The sequence below is a fragment of the Adiantum capillus-veneris genome, chromosome 17, assembly GCF_014529385.1.
Source record: "Adiantum capillus-veneris isolate H3 chromosome 17, ASM1452938v2, whole genome shotgun sequence".
NCBI classification, from domain to species: Eukaryota; Viridiplantae; Streptophyta; class Polypodiopsida; order Polypodiales; family Pteridaceae; genus Adiantum; species Adiantum capillus-veneris.
In genome coordinates, this window is record NC_140947.1 from 97,218,463 (window position 1) to 97,244,781 (window position 26,319).

Here is a 26,319-nt window from a genome sequence, read left to right on the forward strand (position 1 = left end):
CCCAGAAGACTTATAAAGAAGTTGTGATCGAGGGGCCTATAAAGGGGTTAGGATTCTAAATCCTAACCCAGCAAATCACAGAACTTGTGGAACACAGGTCGTGGGGCCTAAAACCCCAAAAGTCAAAAGCTTGATCTTTGAGAGAGATTTCCGTAAAATGCGCTGACATGCTAATGTGGCAAGCTGTACGGTTTTTTGCAAAATTACATTGTTGATGATGACGTGGCAAATGGTACAGATTTTCGCATTTTGCGTTCCTGACAATTTTGGACAGCTTTTGAGAGCAATTGCTTTAAGGTTGAAGTGCTTTTGGACCATGTGCTTTTGGGGCTCTGCCTGTACTCTTTATAGGTGCCCTTGGGGTCACTTCTTCGGAGAGCCTTTAGACATAGAATCTCGAAGAGAGTTGGACCCTCGGTAGGTGTACTTTGGGAGCATAACAATAAAGAAATATCGGAAGAGGCGCAAGTCTTTGGGGCCAATGCATCTAGGCTCGGAACTCCACCGTGCCGAGTCGACTCTCTCTCTCTCTCTCTCTCTCTCTCTCTCTCTCTCTCTCTCTCTCTCTCTCTCTCTCTCATAAAGTTCAATGATTTTGCAGTTTCTGTTCATGTGCTGCTATTGATTTCTCACTAGTGCCCAAGCCTATAACAGTGGTATCAGAGCTCAAAAAATTCTTCTTCTATGAAGCATATGATCCCTTTTGCAACACACATGGAATCTCGTGGAGAATCTGACAGAGACAACATCTCTCTGCGGGGAGGTGAAGAAAAGTTGAAACCTGTCGCGGGAAGTAAAGAAGACAACAAAGATTTAGCCACATTTCGATAGGGAACTTTGCCAAAGCGGAGTACAAAAGTCAACTGCACGTTGACAAGTGTGTAAAAAGATTGATGAAGTACCCCCGAACCCGAAATATGTGAAGCATCTGAAGACTTACCCGATGGATGAGATTCACTCGAGATGGTGAAAGGCCATTAATTCTCCTCTCAAGTCGCGAAGAAAGCTGAGAGACAAGCCGAGTTCAGAAAAGTGGAAATTGTACTCGCAGAAGGAGCTAGAGAGCTCTTCAAAAGAAGATGAACCAGTTTATAAAAGGCTTGAAGCACTCTCGAAAGAAGAAGAAATCGACGGATTTCCCCAGTTATTAGGACCAAAAGTCGGCTTTCGAGATGGCAAGCAGATCCAAGATGACTTTTTTAACAGGCCTTTAATTCTGAAGCACATTTCCTTCAATGAGGTGTTCTTGCTCTTCCACACACCCAGCACTTGCTTCACCACTAACAAGGCATCACCTTTTATGCTCAACCTTCGAACCCCATGCTTCAAACAAATGTGTAATCCGGCTTCCAGAGTAGCATATTCAGCCTCATTGTTACTATGAGCATCCAATTTGAACCCTCTTGCATACTAGCTTCCCCTCTGGATCATAAAGTGCTATACCCCCTGAAGCTGCATCGTGGCTCTTTCTGTATGAACCATCAAAGAACAACACATGTGCATTGCTGATCTGTGGCACTTCTTCAACTACCTTTCTCACCACCTCTTCCTTAACAATAAGGGGATTCTCCTTGTAGGTCAACAAATCAGCTAGGGTAGCCCTTGTACTATCTTCCACTAGAAAAGAGAACTCAAACTCTTGCAGCTCAATTACCCATTTCTTCACCACATTTGACATGTTAGTACCATTAATTAACTGTGGCAAAAAGGCATAACTCGTCAAGAAAACAAAAGGCCATGGTAGCAAGTAATGACGAAATCGTCGACAAGCAAATATTACACTGGCCATCACTAGCTCTACTTCCGATAACTTTCTCTCCGCTACCAACTTCACTCGGCTTGCATAATACACTGGCCTCATATAATGGCTGCCCTTCCCCTTTTGCAATAGCATAGCTCCAATGGCATCATCCCCTACTGATGGATTTACATAAAAAACTTTCTCCCAATCAGGAGCCTGCATGGCTGACAACCCCCCTAACATCTCTTTCACCTCTAGAAACACTTCTTCACACTTGTCATCCCATTGCAATGGATCATGCTTTGCCACTTGTTGTAATGGATAAAGAATCTGAGAAGACAATGGAATAAACCTTGCCATGTACTTCACGTTGTGTATAAAGGTTGCCAATTGCTTCGTACTCGTAGGTGATGGAAGAAGAATAATAGACTTAACCTTGTCTGGATCAGCCTCAATGCCATTTTCTGACACCATGTGGCCCAATAACTTCACCCTTGGCTGTGCTAGATGACATTTCTTTGGATTTAGTTGTCCTCCACATTCATCATATCGAGCCAATACCATCTGTAGCTTCTCATGGTGTTCAGCCCTACTGCTATAAACACAGAAGTCATCCATAAAAGCTTTAACACAACTACCAATGAATGGTTCCAACACCCAATTCGCTCTCTCTTGATAGAAAGATGGTCCATTTGACAACCCAAACGGCAACACTGTGTAGCAATAGCAGCCCCATGGCGTAATGAAAGTTGTCTTTGTGCGGTCTTTAAGAGCAATCTTCAATTGAAAATAGCCTGAAAAACCATCACACACACTGTACCTCTCATAACCTGCCACTGAATCCAAGATCTGATCAATGAATGGAAGAGGATATGGGTTCTTCTTAATGGCTGCATTTAAGGGTTTAAAATCTACAAAAATCCTCCACTTCCCATCCTTCTTTGGACTGACTACTACTGGACTCACCCATTCTGTGGTCTCCACAGGGACTATGAACCCTGCCTTCAACAACTTGTCCACCTCTTCTCGCAAGGCTTCCATTTGCTCTTGACCCATCCTTCTTAGCCTTTGCCGCACTGGCTTAGCACCTTCTTTCAGCTCTATATGCATCTCTTCACCCTTGAACCCTCTGATCTCTTCATATGAAGTAATGAACAAATCAGGAAAACTAGCCAGCATATGCAAATATATATCCTTCTCCATAGCTGAGAGGTCTCCACTAATCATTTGCGTCATTAATTCCTGCTTCTTTGACAACTCAACCTTGGTTTGCATCAGCCTTTCAATCACTTCATAAGGCCCTTCACTTTCATCTTCAACTTCATTCGCAAATGCGACTAAACCACACTCCTGGATTTCTTTATCCATCAAAAGAAATGCAACATCAGCATCCTCATCACTGCTGGTAGTGCTATCACTGTCTTCATCTGTCACCGTGGAAGAGTCTTCATCACTAGACTCATCCTCATCTTCATAAAGCTCCTCTAATCGTTTCCTTGTGTCCATATTATAAAGCTTCTTGGTACCTGTCTTTCCATAGAGGCTAATCGTACCATGTCGCCAATCTTGAACAGCTCCCACTGCACGTAACCATGGTCTGCCCAGTATAATAGGATATGCTCCCAACCCTGCTGGCATCACATGAAAATCAACCACTGCCTTTGCATCATATGCCTCCACTTCTAAGCTCTTTACAACACCTAAGCATTTTACTTTTTGATGGTTTGCCAATCTGATCCGAAAACCTGACACCCCAGCCACTGTGAGACCCATCTCCTCAACGCATGAGTGTGTTATGACGCATATTTGGGCTCCGCCATCCACATAACCTTGTCCCAAATTTTTCCTTTTATGCCACACATCTACTATTGGACAAATGTCTGGTAGCTCGTCCATTGCCAACACCTTCACTGAACCTCTCTCTGGCTCTTTCTCCATTGGGTTAACCATCCTCTTCCACTGTCGCTTTAGCTTAGGCACCATCTCTATAAGCTGCCCAAAAGTAACATCTGCCTTCCTGCTCGTCAGATCCTCCTTCAAGTCATAGCTTAATTGCTCATCCCCTAGTGGAAAATCTGAAACATGAAACTTTCGACGAGCTCTCCTTTTCCTCTTGGCCTTGACATCCTCGCCTTCATGGCTCTTTCCTTTCTTCTTACTAGGACCTGGGGCACTTCTTCCTTCCTTATCCTCTGTGGTCCTCTTCCCAATAGGCATCACTAATGTATCCTTTAGCTTTGATGCCTTCTCCAAGGTGACTACACTTAGCACTTTTGTCTTTCCCTTTTCCTCCTGGGTCAATCCACTGGTTCCTTCGTCTCCCTTAATTTCGATGCCATAATCATTTGACCTAGTTAGCACCTGTCTTGGCAATGGATACATGTCTCCCCCCATCCTTGGTGGCTTATCACATTGCGGGCTGATGTGACCCAACTCTCCACAATTATAACATGTGGGCGTCTGCCTCCAAAACCTACCATTGCTTTGTCCAACACCATTCCTAGGCCTTTCTTCACCTCCTTGCTAATTTGCAAACCTCCCTCGACCTCGATTATTTCCCACTTGACCTAGCATGTTTAGGCTGAGATTCTTCATCAAATCTACCATTTGCCTCATGTCTTTCCTTAGCCCATCATCTTGCACTGTTGTAGTGACCACTGCTGGCATAACCTGAGTAGAAACAGGAACTACTGGTTCATGATGAACCCCTGACATGCGCCCTTGTAAAGACTCTATAGGCTGAAATTCAGACCTCATTGGCAAAGACTCCACCCCTAACTGGCTCATTTTCCTCAGCTTCCACTCTTTGTTCCTTGCTACCTCTAGTGCATCCTCATATGTCCTAGCCTTCTTTAGCTCCACTCTCCAACGTATATTCTCCCAAAGGCCAGCCAAGAACCTGTCCTTCTTCATCATGTCAGGCGGGGGTACTTGTGGTGCTAAAGCCTTGCACATTCGCTCCCATGCCAATGAAAACTTACGTATGTACGCATCTACTGGCTCACCTTCCTTTTGCACCAAAGCCTGTACTTCTTGCCACACCTTGTCAGGATCTTCTATCTTCACAAACTCCACTTCCAACCCATGTCATAGATTGTCCCAACTCAACCTTACAGGTGGATCAGCCACACGCAACTCCTCTTCAAATGCTTTACACCAAACTCGTGCATCACTCTTCAAACAAATTTGGAGAAGGCGTAACATTTGCGTAGGGTCATGAATCTGGTTGCTAATGCAGGCAACCTCCATCTTTTCCAAAAATTCTTCCACATCTTCATCACTTCTTCCATGAAACTCCGGATAAGAGAAAGCCATGGCTACCCAAATTATGATGCTTTGAGAACCCCTTCGAACACACGTGCAAGAACCCAAAACTTTTCACTACCCAATCCCAAGAAACTTCAATGGAGCTCAACTTTAGATAAGGACAAACACATGCACATCAAATGAGTTTTCATAGTTAATCATCGGAATGACACCAGGCAAAGGACATTCCAGGATCTCTCTCAATCTTCTTGGCCCAAACATAAAGACTATGCGCTGCTGGAAAAAGATCTTCCTGGACACATGAACATTAATCTGAATTCTTTGAGTTAAATGAAAAGGAGTGAACTGAGGGCCATTTTGATCATCCATTAAAGCCAACCATGAAGCTCCCAAGAAGGCACACCTGACTCAACCTCTGATTTTGCCAAAATTTCAGCAACATAACAGCATAAATGGCTCAAAATACCAAAAAACCAGCCATCATAACTTGGAAAAATTTCGACAGAGTTTCCCCAGAAGTAGAGCATTAGGAACCCAAAATATAGACTGTCTATGTATGCATAAACTGTCAACAATAGAACCCGAGCATCAAGTAGGACTCACTAGTACATAGCCTATGGCGAGGTCACAAAAAGGGTGCTCCAGCTACCTGTATCACCGAAAGGATCTCCACATTTGAGAATCCCCCAGCTCAATAAAAACCTCACGCTATCGACCCTCACACGAAAGCTAATACAAATCGCATATAGTCAAGTCTCAGAAATGACTATCTTCCAGACCAAGTCTCAAAAATGGCTGGGACTGCCAAATACAACCAAGTATGGCTCCACACATGCGTACAATGGCAGTTTCCACAAGTAACGTACAATCCAGCAGACAATGCACTCAAATAGGCGCCAAGTGATGCATTCCCACAACAACTGCAAGTGACATCACTGCTAGTATATCACTGTACTCCAGCTACCTGTACCTGTGTGAATCACCTGTACCTGTACCTGTACCTGTCCCTGTAACCTGTAACCTGTAACCTGTAACCTGTAATCTACAACCTGCAACCTGTAATCCCGAAGCTCGAAGCTCGAAGCTCGAAGCAGAAGGTACTCGAAGAAGATCCTCCGTGGGGGCGCCAAAAGAATGTGAGCGGGATGAAAACACACACAGCGCCTCTATAACGACCCGACACACACTCTTGGGAAGATACACACACACACTAGGGGACACCACTCGGCTTACACAACACACCTGGCCGAGACAGGAAACACACCTATGGAGTGAGAGGAGAGAGATTATCCACTTGCCCACTCCACACAGAGACACACACACACACACACCCAAAAAAACTCAGCTCAAAAGAGGAGAATTTCTGATGTTTAGATACAATTGAGCTTGGGCCAACACCAATGGGGCAAATAGCTCACACAATATAGGTAAAATAAGCCAGATACAATCACAAACTAGAGCAGAAACTTCGCTCATAGGAGAAACTTACACAGAAAAACAGCACGAAAAGAGTGAGGAATTTGGCAAAATGGACAGCGCCATCGCGTCCGGAACGGCCCAAAACCCCAGTCTACAATGTCAAAGTGCTCAAATCCGACCTCGGATGAGCAGTTTACGGCCAAAACAGGCTCCAAAAACCCAAAAAACACACCTGCGGCTGTTCCTCCTCTCTTCTCCACGTTTTTTCTAGTCTTCTCTCTGTTTTTTCAGTTCCCACACTTAGATTTATTAGTTGGGCACCCTTGGCCTTTGAGATGACCTCAAACGGACCCCGAACAGGCCAAAAACTGACCTCGCAGTGCATAGTTGTCACCTTTTTTACATCATCCACACACCTGGCACTCATTTCTTTTCAATAATGCGTCTCGCAACCACGTGAAGTGGCCCCAAAAAATGGTCCTAATGATGACCTTTCTGCATAACTCTCACAAGAAAACACCACTTTGTGTCCGTATTCATCCACGTGCAAATATTGACCCCGTTCGCCCTCCTGACGCCACTAGATGCCATCTGACGCACCTGCTGACCTCACGTCGTCGGCCCGCGGATAGCTTCCTCGAGAAGTTTTACGCGCTACCAACTCCTCCTTGTTGTAGAAAAAACACACTAGTATTGATAATAGTGAAAATCGCTGCACTATGTACATGCTGTCCTACCTGTACACATGTGGGCCCCACGTAACCACCTGGCTATGGAAATTAGGTAATCCTTTATTCGATGCACCATGCATGTGTATGTACATATGCGCAATCCCTTGCTCAAAAAAACTCCTGACGACGTGTCAAGTCACTAAAGAACCTAGCCAACCTTCAGATCTCGCCCGAGGGGTCTAAACCCTAAGTAAAGAAGCAGAAGCAGCAGAAGAAGTTTTACCGACTTACAAAGTCTCGTGGAGTGTCCTATTTTTAAAGAAGGGTTCCCACCAACTTATGGGACCCCGTCTGATGGGGCCCAGGGAACCCTAAGGGATTGAAATAAAGCAAAATTGCACGCACACACTCACAATCTCTTGTGTGGAGAGTTGATGACGTGGCAGTTGTACGGACAGATTTTCGCAATTTGCGCTAGCTGTGCTGACGTGGCTACAAGTATTTCGTGTTTTACGCTGACTGTGCTGACGTGGCACCTGTACGGATTTTCGCAAAACGAGCTAGCAGCTATTGGGCGCTAGTGCTTTTGGGGCTAGATAATTTTGAGTTTGAAGCTTTTCATGTAAACTGCTTTTCATAGGCCTTTAAATATGTGAAGAGGGCTCAGTTTTTGGGTGAAATGGCAAAGCGTGAGTACCGGCATTGTACCGAGTTCAAGTAATATAAAGAAATACCGAAAGGGGCGCCAAGGTTTGAGGCCAGTGCTCTCTTGGGGTGGAAGTCCACAACTCCCTGTGTCGTCTATCTCTTTCAGTTCAATTGTTATTGAAGTGCTAAAAGTCTGTTCAGTATGTTCTTTTTTGTTTGCTCATGTTGCCCATCCTGTTAAAGTGGTATCAAAGCTTAAGGCGTATGCTTTTCTGAAAGCATACCGGTCCCACCAAAGAGCAGACAAAGCATTTTATCAAAGAATCTTCGAGTCGCGACCCCGGACTTACTAGTGACTCCCACCCTTACTCCATCGCGCATCAGGCACGCTCCCTTCTTCACCGCTCTGTCTTACAAAGCATAAGCCATAAAGAACCAAAGACATGGCATTCATGGATTCAGGAGAATACTTGCACTTTCTCCTCGACGAGCTTCGCGACATTCGTTCGCGGCATCTGCAACAAAACCTCCCGATGCTACAAAGTTTTCAACATTTTCTGAATTACATGTAACCCCCTCTCATGCCCCAGGTGATACCTCCTCCTCCGGCACCACAAAGTACGAGAGCTTCCAATCGGCAACCTTCCCAATCGTCTATTCCGATAGGAGGAGTCTTCAAAAATATGGTGCAGTCATCTGACCCTGATCCAGTGCAACCGCCATTGCCACCACCTCCCCCACCACCACCACCACCAAGCTACAATGGTTGGAGCCCATATGGATACCCTTATGATCCATACCTGGGACACGTGCCTAACCAACCGAAAGATTTCAAGGATAGTGGCACGACAATGAAATTTTTCACCTTTTCTGAGATGAAAGATCGGAAGAAAGCATTGCAGTTTCCACAAAAATTTGACAACATCTATGCTTTGGGGAACTATACAGAATAATCCAAGATCTCTCGAGCCGCCAGATTTCTTAAAGATAATGCCATGTAGTGGTGGAGTTCAATCGCGATGCAACCGCATGCTCCAAGGACCTGGCAAGCTTTCAAGACAATATTTGCGCACAGTTATATGACTTCTCTTTTTGAAGTTCGGATCTTGGCAGAATGGGGCAACTTGAAAATGCTTGCCACTGAGACCATGGATGACTATAACCAAAGGTTTCTCGACGTCTACCTCTTCGTGTCCTTTAAGTTCATTTCCTTGGAGGACCAGTGCGAGCGATACACCATTGGACTACCATCACCATTGCAGGAATATTGTTTGCCCAAGCAAGTCTCAACTATGCAAGAGTTTATGGACCATGCTACCGTCAGCTACAAATTGATGAAAAGCAAGCTAGTGTTTACTACAGAAGTAACTCCGGCCAATAACCAGAACTCCAAGCAACCACGAACAAATTCTCAAGATTCTCGTGAAAGTCAGCCGCAAAGGCCTCGTTTGACGCCTCAACAACGAGACACCTTATTACAAGAAGGCCGATGTTTTCGATGCTTTCAAACAGGGCATAACTATTTTGGTTGTCCCCAACGCATTGACAAACTAGCAGAGCCGACGCCCGCAACAGCAGCCGACAGAACACCCTAGGACCATCTCCAGCCAAATGAGCTAAAGCACCCATTGGACTTGTATCTGACATCTATGGCATACGCCTTGAAAGTACAAATAAATTGTGTCGAGCATATGGCAAAGTCAACAGCTTCAAAGCCCTAATTTTCTTTGACCCAATGTACGGTACGTAATCAGTACGTAAGGTACATACTTCTGTACGGATCGGCCTTTAAGGTACGTGACCAGTACATAACATTTGTAACAACAAAAAGAGTAGTGACTTTAGCTTTTTTCAGCCTATACATACTAGAAACTACATAGAGTATAAACATAGATACTACTTCAAACATCCATTAGATACTGCTTCAATGTCCATTAGATACTGCTTCAAATGTTATTCGTACTTAACCGAATGGCAAGATGCCCCTCAAAAAACAAAAAAACAAAAAAACAAAAAAAAATTGTAAAGGAAAAAAAAAAAGAGTCCACTATCTATCCATATGTACGGAACCGTACCGTATGGTTGTACGGTGCTGTACGGATCCGTACGTACGTACGGATGCAACCTTGCTTCATATGAGCATCCAAAATTCCTGAAGCAGATGGATTTTGATTATGATCCACAGGGTGGCGAAAGCAAAGCCGAGTTAGCAACCAGTCAGACCCAAAAGGTAGTACCTCTCATTGGTGCTCTCCAATGACCATCCAAGGGTATCACAAAAAAGCCGATTTTCACATTATGAAGTTGGGCAACTGTGACGTTCTCTTGACAAGAATGATGCGACACTCCAGATCCGGAGCTATACAATTACCGTGATGCAGAAGGACAAGCCCGTCATCCTCAAAGTTTGGCTATCTGAACAAAAACTTGAATGAGTATCTAGTTGTTTTAATACTTTTGAACTTTGTTTGAGGAAGTACTATTTGAAATTTGTTTGAAATGGATGGTATCTATTTTAAACCTATCTTGGTGCTGATTTGAATTGTTTGACGTTGGTTTGCGGAGGGAGTATTGAATGTTTGAAAAGTGTTGTTTTTACTCATGGCCCGGACCCTTGTGGTTATTTACGGGGGGAGTATTGTTGTTGTTACTCATGGCCCACACCTAGATAGTTATTTACGGGAAGAGTATTAAGAAGTTTGAGCAGTGGTTACTCTCAGCACCTCCAAACGACGCAGGCTGCGGTCTGCGAGGGGCGTTTGGTTGTAAAAGGCCTCTTTATCTCATGGCTCCGACCTTTTTAGGTTATTTGCGGGAGGAGCGATGAGGGAGTCGTTGAACAGCTCATGGCCCACACCAAGATGGTTATTTGCGGGGAGAGTGTTCATCGACGGCTTTATGTTTCTATGTCTTGTAACATGCATATGTGAGCATTTGTGTTGCACTGTGATGTGCCAACCACTGAATATTGCTTATTCGATGAGATTTTTCTGGGAAACCAACGAGCCAAGATATTAAGAGCTCCAATATGGAATGAGACTCCTTATTGGATGAGATTCTTCTGGGAAGCCAACAACCTAGTAAATCAAGAGCTCTGATTTGGATTGAGAAAACTAATTGTCCCTCGGAATGTCCCTCAAAGACCCTCGGAAATTTTTGTGATGTGTCAAGCCACTGAAGAATAGAGCCAACCTTGAGATCCCGGCCAAGGGACCTAAACCCTAAGTGAAGAAGCAGAAGTAGCAGAAGAAGTTTTACCAACTTGCAAAGTCTCGTTGAGTGTCCTTTTTTTAAAGAAGGGTTCCCACCAACCTCGTCCGATGGGGCCTAGGGGACCCAAAGACATTAAAATAAAACAGAACCGCGCGCACACACACACACTCACAATCTCTTGTGTGGAGAGTTAATGACGCAATAGTTGTACGAACAGATTTCCACAATTCGCGCTGGCTGTGCTAACGTGGCACCTGTACGGATTTCCGCAAAACGTGCTGGCAGCTTTTGGACGCTAGTGCTTTTGGGACCAGATGATTTTGAGTTTGAAGCTTTTTATGTAAACTCCTTTTCATAGATCAAGGGCCTTTAAATATGTACAGAGGGCTCAATCTCTGGCACTCTTTTAGGTGAAATTGCAGAGCATGAGTACTGGCATTGTACCGAGTTCAAGTAATACATAGAAATACCGAAAGGGGCGCCAAGGTTTGGGACCACTGCTCTCTCAGGGTGGAACTCCGCCACTCCCTGTGTCATCTATCTCTTTCAGTTCAGTTGTTATTGAAGTGCTAAAAGTTTGTTCAATCTCTTCTTTTCCGTTGCCACGTGTTGCCCGTCCTGTTACAGTCCTTGTTTCAGAGGGTCACTTTGAGGGACCTGATTAAAAGAGATTTGAGAGTATTGTCTACAGCAGAAGTCCAACTCTATTCAAATATGTATGGGACATGCCAAGCAAGGTTTTGGAATGCATGCCGACTCACTAACTTATCCTACGCACAGGTTAGTGTCCACCTCAACAGGGCAAGAATCTTCTAATGACGAGAATGAATCAGGGGAACCGGATGAAAGTTCATTAGAGGATTCCACAGAAGAAAGGGAAACAGATAATAGTGCATTCGAAGGTCCAACGAACCAAATGCAAGTTCATCAGAGGATTCTGGAAAAGCAAGGGAATCACATGATAGCGCATCGAAGGATTCCAACGAAGGAGAGGAATCAGTTGATGGTTCCTCAAAGAATTCAGATGATTCAGATTATAGTGCCAATGGACAGGGGAACCAGCGAGGCTACCAACAGGTCCAAGGGCACAAGAAAAGAACAAGAAGGAAATCAGTTGGTAGATCAGAGAATTCCAAAAATCCAAACGACAAGGGAGGCCAACAGGGCTACCAACAGGTCACGGGACATAAGAAAGGAACAAAAAGGTAAGCCAAGTCCACCGGATAATTTGGTCAAGGATACTTTTTGGCCCTCAAAGCAAAATGGATGGAGGAGGAGAACATCACAAATTCTCTTCAGAGAGCATTGTACCTTGAAGCTTTTGGATTATTAGTAGTGCTATGCCAAAAGTTACAGATGAATCATCAGGTTGAATCTAGTGTGGTGTGGACTGCACAAGAGGGGAGCCACTCCACTCTTTTGTCACAGATCGCCTAGATTGAATAAAGTCACTACTTTCTCTTTCAGATTTTAGGAATACTAACAGGCTGACAGTATTTTGCGGAATGACTTTATCAACATTGTGCACTGAATTGGAAATAGTGATTTTGCAGTTCAATTCGTGTGTTGAGATTCATTTCTCGCTTGGAGTGTCCAAGCTTGTAACACTTCCAATGCGTGAATGACAGAGAGAAGTTCTTCATAATCAACAGAATAATTCTTCTCAGCACTATTTAGTTTACGAGAGAGAAATGCCACTGCATTTGAGTGTTTGAGTGTGTATTGTAGCTTTTCGCCCTAGGATCTCACTCAAGAAACTGCAGGGCCTGCCATTGCGCGTAGGACCATGCACTTTGAGCATAGGAAATGCAAACACTGTATACCAAGGGTTACAGTTTTGGTGCTCCTGCGAGAGGGTAGTTGACTTGGTGTGCGCCCTCAACCATCTCGACATAAAAAAATCCTAGCATGGATATGTGCAATCATAAATTCGTCTGACATAACAAATCGCATCATTGAAGACATGCATTGGAAACATGAAGATGTTGATTGCGAGTATCACGATTTGTTAGTGGCCTATGACGACAAAGGAAGGCGCCATCCAAATCACCCTATCAGCTTTGGAATCTTGGCATTGTTTGCACAACCATCTCTCCCATCTGCTTGGAGAATTCCATCATTCCAAAAGAGGCATTGCATTGTCATCGATCTGTACACATCTTTGATAGCACACCGGGTCCACACCATCTACTTCTCATCTACTTTTTTCTTTCTGCGGTCTTTAACATCATGATCTTTCTTGTCACAATAAATTTAGCTGCCTATAAATTTCTTCTTCTTAGGCTTCGACTTAAAGGCATTTGATGTAGTCCCCTTGCCTTTTGTGCTGGCCATAAAGCAACATCGCCTCCTACTCCACTATCTAGAATCCAAGAACCATCAACAAACGGAGTTTGTGCTGATGAGCATACCTCTTCTATAGCCGTCCATAGTGCAAGCTCTGCCTCAGCATTGTTGGCGGATTCTCTTTCCTTCCAAGAAGCTTTCATAGTGCCATTCTTCTCATCTGCTTTTTTCTTTCTACAGTCTGTAAAAGCATGATCTTTCTTGTCATAATAAAAACCTGTAAATTTCTTCTTCTTGGGCTTCATCTTGGAGGCATTTGATGTAGTCCCCTTGCCTTTTGTGTTGGCCATAAAGCAACATCGCCTCTCCCATCCCTAGTCCTGAGTCGTAGCTCCTCTTCAAGCAACATTGCACTCAAGTTCTTCAAATGTAAGAGGGGTTGGATGAACTTGAGTAGTGAGTGCCGTGAAAAGGCCATCATATCTGGCTAGAGGTATACGAATGCAACGCCCAACTAATTCTTCCGGAGAAATAGACACACAAACAACTACTAATTGATCTTCGAGATCCTTAATTCGCTTAATAAAGGCCTCCACCTTCTCTCCGTCAACAAGTTTCTAAGCAGCAAGCTGATTCTCCTAATTTTGAATTTTGGTGTGATTGTGCGCCTCATAATGGTGAGCCAATATGCTCCAAGCTTTATGTGCTTTAGTGGTATGCTGAATCAATGTGAGAACAAAATCACGTACACACATGACAATGACATACAACACATCTACATACCTTCTCTTTCAGGCACGTAAAAGAGTAGCATATGGAGGTGTAACAGACTTGGACACTCCAAGTCAAGAATCAACCGCGACAGCACCAAATAACCACTTCAAAACAATTCACAGATCAAAATAGATTTGCACTGGCCCGGCGGAGTTCCGTGCCTAGAGATATTGGCCCCAAAGACTGGCGCCCCTTTCGGTATTTCTTTTTATATTAATCAATCATCAAAGTACAAGAGAGCGGTTAGGGTTTCACTCTCAGACTCTGCGTCCAGATGCTCTGAGAAGTGAGGCCCTCACCACTAATTTAAAGGTTACAAGGGATGCCCAAAAGCTTTTAAAATCAAAAGCATCAGTTCTCTCTCTCTCTCTCTTAGAGAGTCTTTTCTCTTTTTTTTATAAAAAAAAAAAAGCAAAAGCAAAATTCGCGTCGCTCATCATTTTCCAAAAAAAAAAAAATTTAATAATCCGCCTCCGCGATTTCCGGAATTTAGGGTTTCCGGCAAAAATTAGGGTTTGCAGGAATTTTAGGGTTTCTGGCAGAAATTAGGGTTTCTGTTGTCCGCCACGTCATCACTTTGTGACATACCCCCCTCTTGAAAGCATTGTAATCGACCGCGATTACGCCTGCAAAACCGACAAAAGCCATAAACCGTCTTAGCAGACACTGACTGTTAGTACCTACGTACTAGGAACGCACATCTAGCACATGTACAAAATCGACAGTCACATCACCAGACATCACAGGACATCACATGACATTCAACATTCATTCGGATCTTAGACCATGATTTATCGGCAATGTAGCTAGCAATCACATCTAGGTCCAATCGGGACCTCAACGATGTCCGATTGACTAACCCCTATTGCAACCATGTCTATACGAGATCAATTAGACCAAAATGCTGCAATCATTTCGGCTATCAGTTCCTGCACTCACAAGAAGTCAAAAAGAAATCAGTATCATAATCAGGAATTCCATTTCATAAAGTCATCCAGTAGAATACTGTCAGCTCTCAGTATCCCTGAAGCTCAAACAGACATCAGTGACTTTAGTATCAAAATCGAGGCATCTGTTTACAAAGGAGTGGAGTGACTCCCCTCTTGTGCATCCCACTGCACCAGATCTCCGGCCAAGCTGAATTCTGGGTTCCGTTTGGAGTAGACTATGCTAAACCAAAGCATCGAGGTAAAGTTTCACAATCCGAGGAGTATCTGCTAGGTCCTCCTCCTCCATCCACTTCGCATCAAATGCAAGAAAGTTCTTGAACTAAACCAAGAACCGCCTTCGGACTTTACCTTTCTTTGTATCGTTATGTGCCAAAATCTGTTCAGGAACAAGGATCTCCTCGTTTTCTTCCACTTTGGGTTGCTCATCAGGCTCCCCATCATCAAGCACATCACCCTTAACAGGTTTCAAGAGACTCACATGCAATGCATTGTGAATCCTCCAAGTATCTGGCAGTTTCAATCAGAAGGAGACATCATTTATCTTGTCAGTAATCTGGAAAGGTCCTTAGTATCACATACTAAGCTTTGGAAAAAGCCTCTCCTTTCTCTTTTTCTTTCGCAGGCGTGCCTTCTCAAAGCATAAGAGCACCCAATCATCCTCCTTCAATTTCAAGTCGCGACGATGGCGATCCGCTGCCTTTTTCTGTCGTTCTTGAGACTCCTGCAAAGTCTCGCGAACCTTGGCAAAAGCCGTATCCAAATCTCGCTAATATTCATCCGCTTCAAATTTCTAATCTTTCGTGCTCAGGAAGGATGGAACCTTCGCAGCACTTTCAACAATCTCACATGGCGTCTTCCCCGTCGAAGAGTGTATCGTGTTACTATAGGCAAATTCCACCAAAGGTAAGTTCTTTTCCCATTGAGTCTTCTGATGCGAGATAGAAGACTTCAATAAATCTAAAATCACTAAATTGGCAATCTCAGATTGCCCGTCAGTCTGCAAGTGGAACGATGACGAGAACTGCAACCGCGTGCCAATGTTCTTCCAAATTGCCTTCCAAAACAAACTCATAAATCTGGGGTCTTTGTCGGAGACAATCGTCTCAGACGTGCCATGTAATCGGAAAATCATCGTGATCATTCTGTATTCTCGGGAGATTAAAAAAACTGAAATCCATTTCAATATTTTCCCAAGGGCGGGTGGGTATGGGTAAAGGCTGTAACAATGCCTGCGCCTTATGCCTGTCAAACTTGACCTTCTTGCATACCAAGCAACTACGCACAAACTCTTCCACATACTTCTTTAGTCTCCGCCAAAAGAAATCTCTCTCTACCCCTTTCATGGTGGTAGCAATGCCGCGGTGACCCGTAAGAGGTGGACAGTGGCCTGTAAAGACAGTAAAATCCGCTCCGAGTAGGTAATGCCGCCACTGAGTAAGAGCGTGGATAACCGCCAAAAGCCCTTTCCCATAGATCTGTGTTGTCATCTCCGGCCTAGAGAACAAACGGCTCTCGTTAGCTATGACATGGCCTTCTTGCATCAAGACCGCACCCAGACTACGACCACAAGCATCCAATATACTTCAAATGACTTCTGCAAGTCCGGCAAAGTCAAATCTGGTCCTGTAGTGAATTTCTCTTTCAATGTCCGAAAGGCAGTCACCTCTGTGGGTCCCCACGAAAAAGGTACTCCTTTCTGTGCAAAGGGGAAGCAACCTCTGCAAACTTTCATATGAACCGCCTGTAGTACGAACACAGTCCCAAGAAGCTTCTAACTTCATGGACATTCCTCAAATCGGGCCAATCACGGATCGTCTCTATCTTGGCTGGGTCCATTTGCACTCCTGTTGTTGACACACTGTGTCCCAAAAAGTGTATCTCTGGTAGGAAAAATTCACTTTTCTTTGCATTAATCACTAATGTGTGATCTCGTAATGCCTGAAAGACTTGAAGCAGATGATCTCTGTGTTCTGCCTCATTCTTGGATAAAACAATGATGTCGTCAAAGAAAGTGCCAACAAATAGCCTGTACTCTCGAAAAATCCTATCCATCATCCGGTTAAATGTCGCAGGAGCATTGGTTAAGCCAAAAGGCATCACCAAAAACTCAAATAACCCAAAAGTCGTCCGAAAAGCTGTCTTGTAGATATCTCCTGGCGCTATCCTGATCTGATGATATCCACTCTTCAAGTCAATCCTGCTAAAGCACGAAGATCCCTGTAACCTGTCGAGTATATCATCGATCCTAGGAATCAGAAATCTGTTCTTGATGGTGATTTCGTTGAGAGTGCTATAATCGATGCACATTCTCCAAGATCCGTCTTTCTTCAAAACCAACAACACTGGAGAGCAATACGGTGAAGTACTAGGCTGGACAAGACCCTTTTCCAAGAGGTCTTTCACTGAGTTCATAATCTTTTCATTCTGTACTCGGCTCACACGATAAGGTGGCCGATTCGGTGGAGTGCTTCCAGATATCACATCAATGGTATGATCTTCAGGCCCTCTCAAAAGCAATCAGCATGAGCGTGGAGAAAAAAATCTTGGCGTTCTTTTCTTCAGGTCAAAACATATTCAACTTTTATCCATCGTTCAGTTCTCCCAAAAGAATGAGTAAGAAAACTGAAGTTCATCAAGTACAATCTCTAAGCCCTTCATTTATCAAAGTCGCTTTCTCGGCTCGGTAGTCAACCACGGCGTAGTTCTTGTGGTACCAAGGGATCCCGAGTAGAACGTCACTCGCGTGCCCTGAACACCCCTGTCATTGCAAACGAAGTTTGCCAATGCTCGGTGTAATGGCAACATCCCATCCGGGTGCCAGTCGAACTACCTCCGCCTGTGGCGTCAGTCTGTCGGGCGTAGTTCCAAATCGAGCCGCCAATTCCAAGTGAAAAGAAGTTGGCCTTGGCTCCTTCAAAAGAGCTTCCTGATCCTTCACTTTGCCCCGAAAGCGGCAAAGTTTGTACTTTCATTCATTAGATTCGGTGCACGTCCCACGCCATGTGGTACCAGTTCTGCTTTTCTATCTACCTTTTCTGCCACATTCCTCAGCTGCTCTCGAACTCTCAGACCTGTCATCGTCTTTATCATTCTGTTCTTTCTGTGCCTTGTCAGGGCACTTTGCGGAAATATGTCCATGTTCCCCGCATCCAAAGCACTTCCCCTCTCTGATGAAGCGAGCTCTCTCCTCAGGAGTAAGCTTGGGTCGTGCATCCTTTTTTTTCTCTGGGTTGCTCTTTTTCATTCTACTTTCATTCCAAGAAGTCTGTTCGGCTCGTTGTGTCATGGCCTCATCTGTGGGGTAGGTCAGACTGCCAGAGTGAATGGCAAAGCCCCGCTTCGCATGACTCATCAACTCCTGAACAGAAGCTGACTTCTGTTCCAAGCAGTGATTTCGGATTTCTGTAGGTAGACCCAAGGTAAACCGCTCAATCTGTTCTCTGAACGATATCTTCTTGAATGAAGAGGCAGGTAGAAAAGAGCTCCAGAATCTTTCACAATAAGAATTCACTATATCGCTCTTGGTCATCCGGAGATGGTTCCAAGCAGCTCGTGTATCTCGCTCAAACTCTTGATTCAACCAAGAAGAAATAAAAAGCCTCTTGAATTTCAGCCATGTAATTGGCACAGTCTTGCTTAATAGAAGCGTGGACCACCAAGTACGAGCATTCCCCTTAAAGTAAGAGGCAGCTCTCCGAATCTTGGAGTGCTCTGAATAGCGTCCTCCCGCGAAAGCGATGTCAAACTGCTGTATAAAAGACAGCCTTCGAAGCATCTGAGTATCCTGAAAAGTATCAAACTTGATCGAGTGGCCACCTTCCTTAAACTCTCGGACTTTCTTGCTTTTATCTTCGAGAAAGTCATACTGGTTGGCTTTGTAAAAATTCTTCTTGTTCGCATAAAACTTTCCGTCATCGGAATCTGAGCTGTCTGTAGACGAGTCCTCAGTAGAACTGTCAGTCTCTAGGCGAGATTTAGCCTTCTTTGCCTTTCTCTTGCCCTTTCCAAAGCGTTGCTTCGCTTTTTACCTTTTCTATCTTCTTCGCTCGAATCCGAGGAGCTAGAAGAACTGTCAGAAGAAGAAGAAGAAGAACTGGGTACTCCTTCAAATTGAACACGCTTCTTCTGTTTCTTTGCCTTGTCAAATGTCGACCGACGACCCAAATATCCCGGGAAGTCAGTGCCTTTCTTCTGCTTTTTGCCGTGCTTTTTGGCTTTCTTTTGCGTGTCAAAAAGCTGAGCAATCTGTGCATCAACCACGTTCTCCAGTTCCTTCTCCGTATATTTCTTGGAGGCAGAAGGTTTCTTGAGAGCGGGTTTCGGGAGTGGTGTTGTGGTTCTCTGCCACTCCGTCTGTACCTCTTCCAAAGAGGTCTGGTTCATATATTTTGCCATCTTCGGGTCCTTGGCAAAATTGAGCATCATCTTTGTTGCATCGCTGATCAACTGGCGACGCTCTATCTCTCGCCGCTCCGCCTAAGTAGGCCAAGGCGGGCCATACTCTCTGCCTGAATCTTCGTTGTGATCCCAGCCTGCATCTCCAGATGCAGAGGGAGTCGACGACTGATCATTGCTTGAAGCCATAGGTGCCGCGGAAAAAAAATTCAGGGATCGGATTTCCCGTAGAAGAGAAATCGGCCGTGCTCTGATACCACTGTAACAGACTTGGACACTCCAAGTCAAGAATCAACCGCGACAGCACCAAATAACCACTTCAAAACAATTCATAGATCACAATAGATTGCACTGGCCCGGCGGAGTTCCGTGCCTAGAGATATTGGCCCCAAAGACTGGCGCCCCTTTCGGTATTTCTTTTTATATTAATCAATCATCAAAGTACAAGAGAGCGGTTAGGGTTTCACTCTCAGACTCTGCGTCCAGATGCTCTGAGAAGTGAGGCCCTCACCACTAATTTAAAGGTTACAAGGGATTCCCAAAAGCAGAGCCCCAAAAGCTTTTAAAATCAAAAGCATCAGTTCTCTCTCTCTCTTAGAGAGTCTTTTCTCTTTTTTTTATAAAAAAAAAAGCAAAAGCAAAATTCGAGTCGCTCATCATTTTCCAAAAAAAAATTATTAATAATAATAATAATAATAATCCGCCTCCGCGATTTCCGGAATTTAGGGTTTCTAGCAAAAATTAGGGTTTGCAGGAATTTTAGGGTTTCTGGCAGAAATTAGGGTTTCTGTTGTCCGCCACGTCATCACTTTGTGACAGGAGGTGTCACAAGTCGGTAACATGGCATCTCCAACTCGCAAGACAAGGCAAGAGGACAAGAGGTGTTAAAAACACTAACCCAGAAGAACCTGAGATGTGGTTGTGGGGCCTAAAGGGGTTTAAAAACCTAACCCTACTACCTTGAAGAGCACCGGACGAGTGGCCTGGTTGGGGCAGATTTTTGGATTTTGCATTGACATGCCGACATGGCAAGCTGTACGGGTTTCCGTGTTTTGCACTGGCTGATTTGCTGGCACTTTGGCGCATGCTTTTGGAAGCTAGTGCTTTTGAGGCTCTGCTTTTGGGCATCCCTTGTACTGTTTATAAGAGCCCAGAGGGCGAGTCTTCTGAGCCCATCTGGACGTAGACTCTTGGAGAGTTGTACCCTCGGGGACTTAAAATACTAAAAGGGACGCTAGTCTTTGGGGCCAGTGCTTCTGGAGATGAAACACCGTCATTCTCTCTCTCTCTCTCTCTCTCTCTCTCTCTCTCTCTCTCTCTCTCTCTCTCTCTCTCTCTCTCCTGCGCCACCCTCGCTGCCCACCTGCAGAACCCACGCCACCCTCTTGCTGCCCACCTACGCCACCTTTCAGTAACACCCCCCCCCCCCGGCCAGCCCTGCCCTCAGCCTGCAGTAGCCATACAGTCATGGCCATCCTGGCCTCTGTTGCAGCACACCCTAACCAGCTTGGCTGAACCCACGCCTCTGCTGCCCTGCCGAACGCCCCGCACCCCCCCCCCACCCCCCCCCCCCCCGGCCCCAGACCTGCCCTACCCTGCCCTGCCCTCAGCCTGCATTGCTCTCTGCCGTACAGTCCCACATTGGTACGAGGTTCAACACTTGGTGACCCGCACAAGCGCCCCTCCTTCACCCCACCCTCCCATCATGGCACCCCTTGATAAGAGGGAGGTGGAGGAAATGATAGCTCGGGCCATCTCCCATGTCAAGAAGGAGGCCGACAAAGCACTCAACACAAAGATGCGCAAGTTGTCGGACAAAATTAAGCAATTGGAAGAGGAGAGGAAGCAAACGGAGGAGCAGATTAAAGTTCTCATTGCAGAAAGGGATGCATGGAAGCTAGCACACGCAGAAATTCAGCAGGAGTTCACTAGAGAGCTTCAGCGCATGCAAGAGGACATACATCATATGAGAGGGGTAGCACGAGAAGAAGATGAAATCTCCCAAATAGAGGAACTCAAAGGACTGAAAAAAGAATGCATAGCGGAGCTCAAGGAAGACATGATACAGGAATTAGATGCAAAGCAAGGGAATTGGATCGAGGTAGTAAAGAAAAACATCAAGAAAGAAGTGCAGGAAGAGAATGCGAAAGAAGATGTGATAAGGGTTCAGGACACACTGGAAGAGGAGAAGCTACGTTATGCACGCAGGCTAAACGTGCGTATTACTAGACTCCCAGAAGGGGCTTCACCTGATTCAGATGCGCAGGAGTTTTGTCGGAGCATGGGATACACGACCATGCCATTCACACGGGTCTGGAGGGCAGGGAAAGATGCAACTAGATCTAGAGCTCTTATTTTACAGATGCAGTCTCAGGAGGACAGAGTTGCTTTCTTTTGAAAGCGAGCCATACTACGTGGGCGGCCCGGTGAGACCATATATATGGATGAGGACTTGACCAAGATGCAGATTGAGCATAGGAGAGCCTGCATGCCTCAGATCCTACAGGCCAGGAGGGAGGGCAGAGAGGCCTTCTACCGTGATGGTAGGGTCTTTATCGATGGTCGCCCTACTAAATAGGGCCACGTGGCCTATGAGACTTCAGTACCACCGGAGATATTGATTAGAGTAGTATGGAACTGCAATGGCTCTCTATGGACGCGGCCAGACATGCTAGAGGAGGTCATGGAGGGGCATGATTTCATATGTATCACAGAGACTCATGAGAGCCCGGAGAGGGGACTACCTCGTATTACCGGATTCCAGTGGGAGTCAGCCTTCAGGCATACTACACGCCAGAGTACAGCTAGAGGGTCACGGGGAGTGGCTATTTTATTTAGACATACTCTACAGAGTCACATTCAGATCATGAGCAGGGATGAGGAGGCCAGATATCTATGGGTACGTCTGGAGATATCACATCAGAGATGGATTTATCTAGCCATTTGCTATTTTCCTCCACGTGGATCTAGATACGCGGGTCAGGAGGGTGCGCGACAGGTCAGAGATAGTGACTCCCCATACGCGTCTCTATCAGAGGATATCCTACATTACTCCACACTCGGAGAAGTCTTCCTCATGGGGGACTTCAACAGCCACACCCAGACCAGACAGTGTGATATATGACATGGAGCAGCCCGATATTATGAGGACTCTTGACCGGGAGGAGATGGGGATCGGCAGATCTTCAGACGACACAGGCCAGGATACCACAGGATATGGTAGATACCTTCTAGAGTTGGGCAGCAGACACCATCTCGTTATTTATAACGGGATGCATCGATGGCCAGATTCTACCGGACTGACTTGCTTCCCACATGGAGGAGGGGGGAGCACTGTGGATTACGTCTTGGGACCTCTATCTGCTGCACACTTATTACAGTCATTCAGTATTGGACGCTGCCCACTTGGGCGCCGACCACACCTTTCTTAGCTTTGCACTCTCATCCTCCGTCTCACTTGACACTCCACCTCCTACACACACTCACACCACAATCCACTTTACTCATGAGCTCTCACATGTCTACATCGATCATCTCCACTCACGCTTGCTCTCCCTTGACCCTCATGCCCCACTCGACACACTTACCACACAATTCACACAGATTCTCAATGATTCAGCTCTTCATAGTTTTCCTCATAGCACTCACACACACCCATCTCGAGTGGGGTCTATGCCACAGAATGGCTGGTATGATGATGATTGCCGGGGGCTCCGCAGAGGTCTTCACGCAGGAGAGGCTCGTGGCGAGATCACACACAGACAGGCATAAAGGCGCATGCAGTCCCTTACCCGCCGTAAAAAGCGGGAATGAGAAGAACGTCAGTATTGGGAGTTATATCACTTGCTCATAAGTAGAGATAGTGGAGAGGCCAGGCGACGCATCCGCGAGCGAGGCGCCCGACACCTATACATGATCCTCACCTTTGGCATGATTATGCAGAGCGCCTCTACCAGATACCAGGGCAGCCACCTATACCCACACCACAAAGACCACGACCGATTACAGCATCATTCTTTACATCTCATATGGTGAGCAGAGCCATCTCACACCTCCAGCATGGACAAGCCAGAGATCAGTCTGGATTACAGGCAGAGCATTTGATTTATGGGAGAGATACCCTGGCACTACTTATTGCTCACCTCTTCAACAGGGCTCTAGTAGAGGGATTCCCGGACTCGTGGACAGAGCATACAAGTCAGGGGATGTTATGGACCCGGGCACATACAGTATTGGAGGAGGCATTGAGCACTCTAGCCGAGACGGAGGGTCTTAGAGCTCCAAGCCAGGCAGGATTTCGGCGGTCTTTCTCTACCATAGACCATATCTTCACTCTTAGATGTCTGATTGATCAGACTCGAGTGCAGAAGAGGAGATTGTATTGCTACTTTGTGGACTTCCGCAAAGCTTTTGACACAGTACCTAGAGAGAGGTTATTCAGACGACTGATGGATCTGGGTGTGGGTGAGGAGATGATTTGGGGGATATATGCATTGTATGAGCATGTTTCTGGCAGAGTCAGATGTCCAGCAGGTACATCAGACACTCTTGTTAGCACCATTGGGGTGAAACAGGGGTGCCCTCTTTCACCTACACTATTTGGACTCTATATTGATGAGATTGTGGACTTCATTCAGCACAGAGGAGGAGATGGAGTGGAGATAGGCGGGACTACAGTACACATATTGCTCTACGCGGATGACATAGTGCTAGTAGCAGAGTCTGTTGAGGGGCTACACTGACATCTTTCAACACTTGATGATTTTTGCTTACAGCGAGGGCTTTTAGTGAACCTTGGTAAAACCAAGGTTCTTATCTTTCATACTTCAGCACAGGTCAGGAGGTAGAGTGCATTTATAGCAGCGGGAGGGAGCATTGAGATTACAGGGTCATATGTTTACCTTGGCGTGACCCTCACAGCAGCATCAGGGGCATTCTCGATGGCACAGGCAACTAGAGACAGACTCACTAGAGGGTATTCAGCACTGGCAATGATGGAGAGACAGTGCCATCAGGCACACTTTCAGGAGCCCCGTACAAAGGGGTGGCTGTTTGATACACTGGTCACACCAGCACTTATGTATGGGGCTGCCATATGGGGGCCAGGGCTAGCTGCTTCTGTATGGACTCTAGTGAAGCGACCACAGATACTCATGATCTCTAGACTCATTCGCAACAAGCCCTCAGTACCACATGACATCATTCGAGCCGAGCTTGCTGCACCACCTATGCTGGTTGAGGCACTTTTTCAGACTATATGCATGCTGCACAGACTTCAGAGCATGGACACAGATCGTATTGCATATCGAGCCTTCTCGGCATCACAGGACATGGCATTGGCAGGGGATAGGACCTCATGGTATGCTCAGACACGGGATTGGTTTTCTTCTCAGGGACTGGATATTGATAGACTGCCGCCACTACAGTACGACACTCAGGCCCCCACCTATTCCCTCACACGATCTGAGAGGAATAGGGTCATTAGACAGGAGATATGGCACACCTACATTCAGAGGACATGGGTTGACCCAGGACATGAGCTACCATCGAAAATGCTACATTACCGTGAGCATTTTCTACAGCTATCAGAGCAGGGGTTCATTGAGACCCCCTTATACATGCAGAGATATATGCCACATCACCTTCGGGTGGCCATTGGGCAGCTTAGAGTGTCCTCGCACCAGTTGGAGATTGAGAGGGGCAGAGCCAGAGGCATACCACGAGATGAGCGTATATGTCCTATTTGTCATACAGAGGTGGAGAGCGAGGAGCACTTCATGGTGAGATGCCCAGCTTACTCGGAGGTCAGAGTTCAGTTTGGCATGGAGGATACACTCCAGCAGTGTATAGCAAGGAGTGACCAGATCCAGCTAGGCCGCTTCCTGACCACTGCTTTTAGCATGCGTGAGCACATTCTACAGCCACTACAGCAGGGAGGTGCGAGTACACAGCGGACTATTACAGAGTTCTTCTAGCGAGAGGTGTGTAGCCAGAGACCTCCGACTCACACGAGCGGGCTCACGCTTCAGCAGGCCGACACCCAGAGAGCGCGTCGTAGACCACAAGTCCCTGGCTATCTCAGACGGCGACCACATCACGACGAGGTATTGAGGATACGAGCACTACATCAGCACCACCTGGAGATGAGGTATGCATCTACGCCTTGGACCACCAGGCTGCAGGAGGCTCTTCGACCACCCTCCCCTATGTATGACATTGTCCACCCACCCCCTATAGTATGCTTTTAGTTGGACATTGCCCACCATCATGTGGCCTTGTATTATACTGTGTAGTCATTTTCTGCTGTGACAGAGCTACACACACGTGCCTATACTGCTATGCTACACACACAGGGTAGCCACTATCCGTGGAGTCGGAGCTACCACCCACTCTCATACTCATTCACAGTATGCACAGTCGGTTTATTCTTTCTCTCATTTTACCGACACCCAGATCACCACTTTTGTATATGATTTGGTCTCATAGGCCAACTTTGGCCTTTAGTAGATGTAAATAAAGCTTTCTTTCTTTCTTTCTTTCTTCTTTCTCTCTTTTCAAGGTCACTTCAATTCTTTGCAATTTTTGTTCCTATGTTGCTATTGATTTCTTGCTTGGATTATCCAAGCTTGTAACAGGAGAATTATAAGATTTGGATTTTCCGGATCAGTTGTTGCAATAGGCTCTGGGCCAACAACATTTTCCCCAACAATCTTGAATTTCCACAAAGTGTAGTTGGTGTGTCAAGCTTGCCTTCCGTGAATGTTGATGGATAAATGCATAGCGGATTGGCATTGGCACCAACATTTGAAGATAACGACATAATAACGAATTGATTTGCAAGGTAATGCAAGTCATTCTCATATAATCTTAGCTACGAGCACCTAAATCTTTGATACCATGAAATAATTGTAGAACAAATAGATCTTGTAGCAAGAAGAGTAGAGAGAGATATGAT

At 45.7% G+C, this 26,319-nt stretch overlaps 1 protein-coding gene and 2 pseudogenes across 2 annotated transcripts in view; 2 read left to right on the forward strand and 1 right to left on the reverse strand.

Annotated features, from left to right (window-relative positions):
* LOC147437747 (uncharacterized) overlaps positions 1–26,319 on the reverse strand; it is a 183,172-nt gene that overhangs the window by 119,731 nt on the left and 37,122 nt on the right. The window lies entirely within an intron of this gene.
* Positions 22,033–23,399, forward strand: LOC147437748 (uncharacterized; annotated as a pseudogene).
* On the forward strand, positions 23,837–25,612 carry LOC147437749 (uncharacterized; annotated as a pseudogene).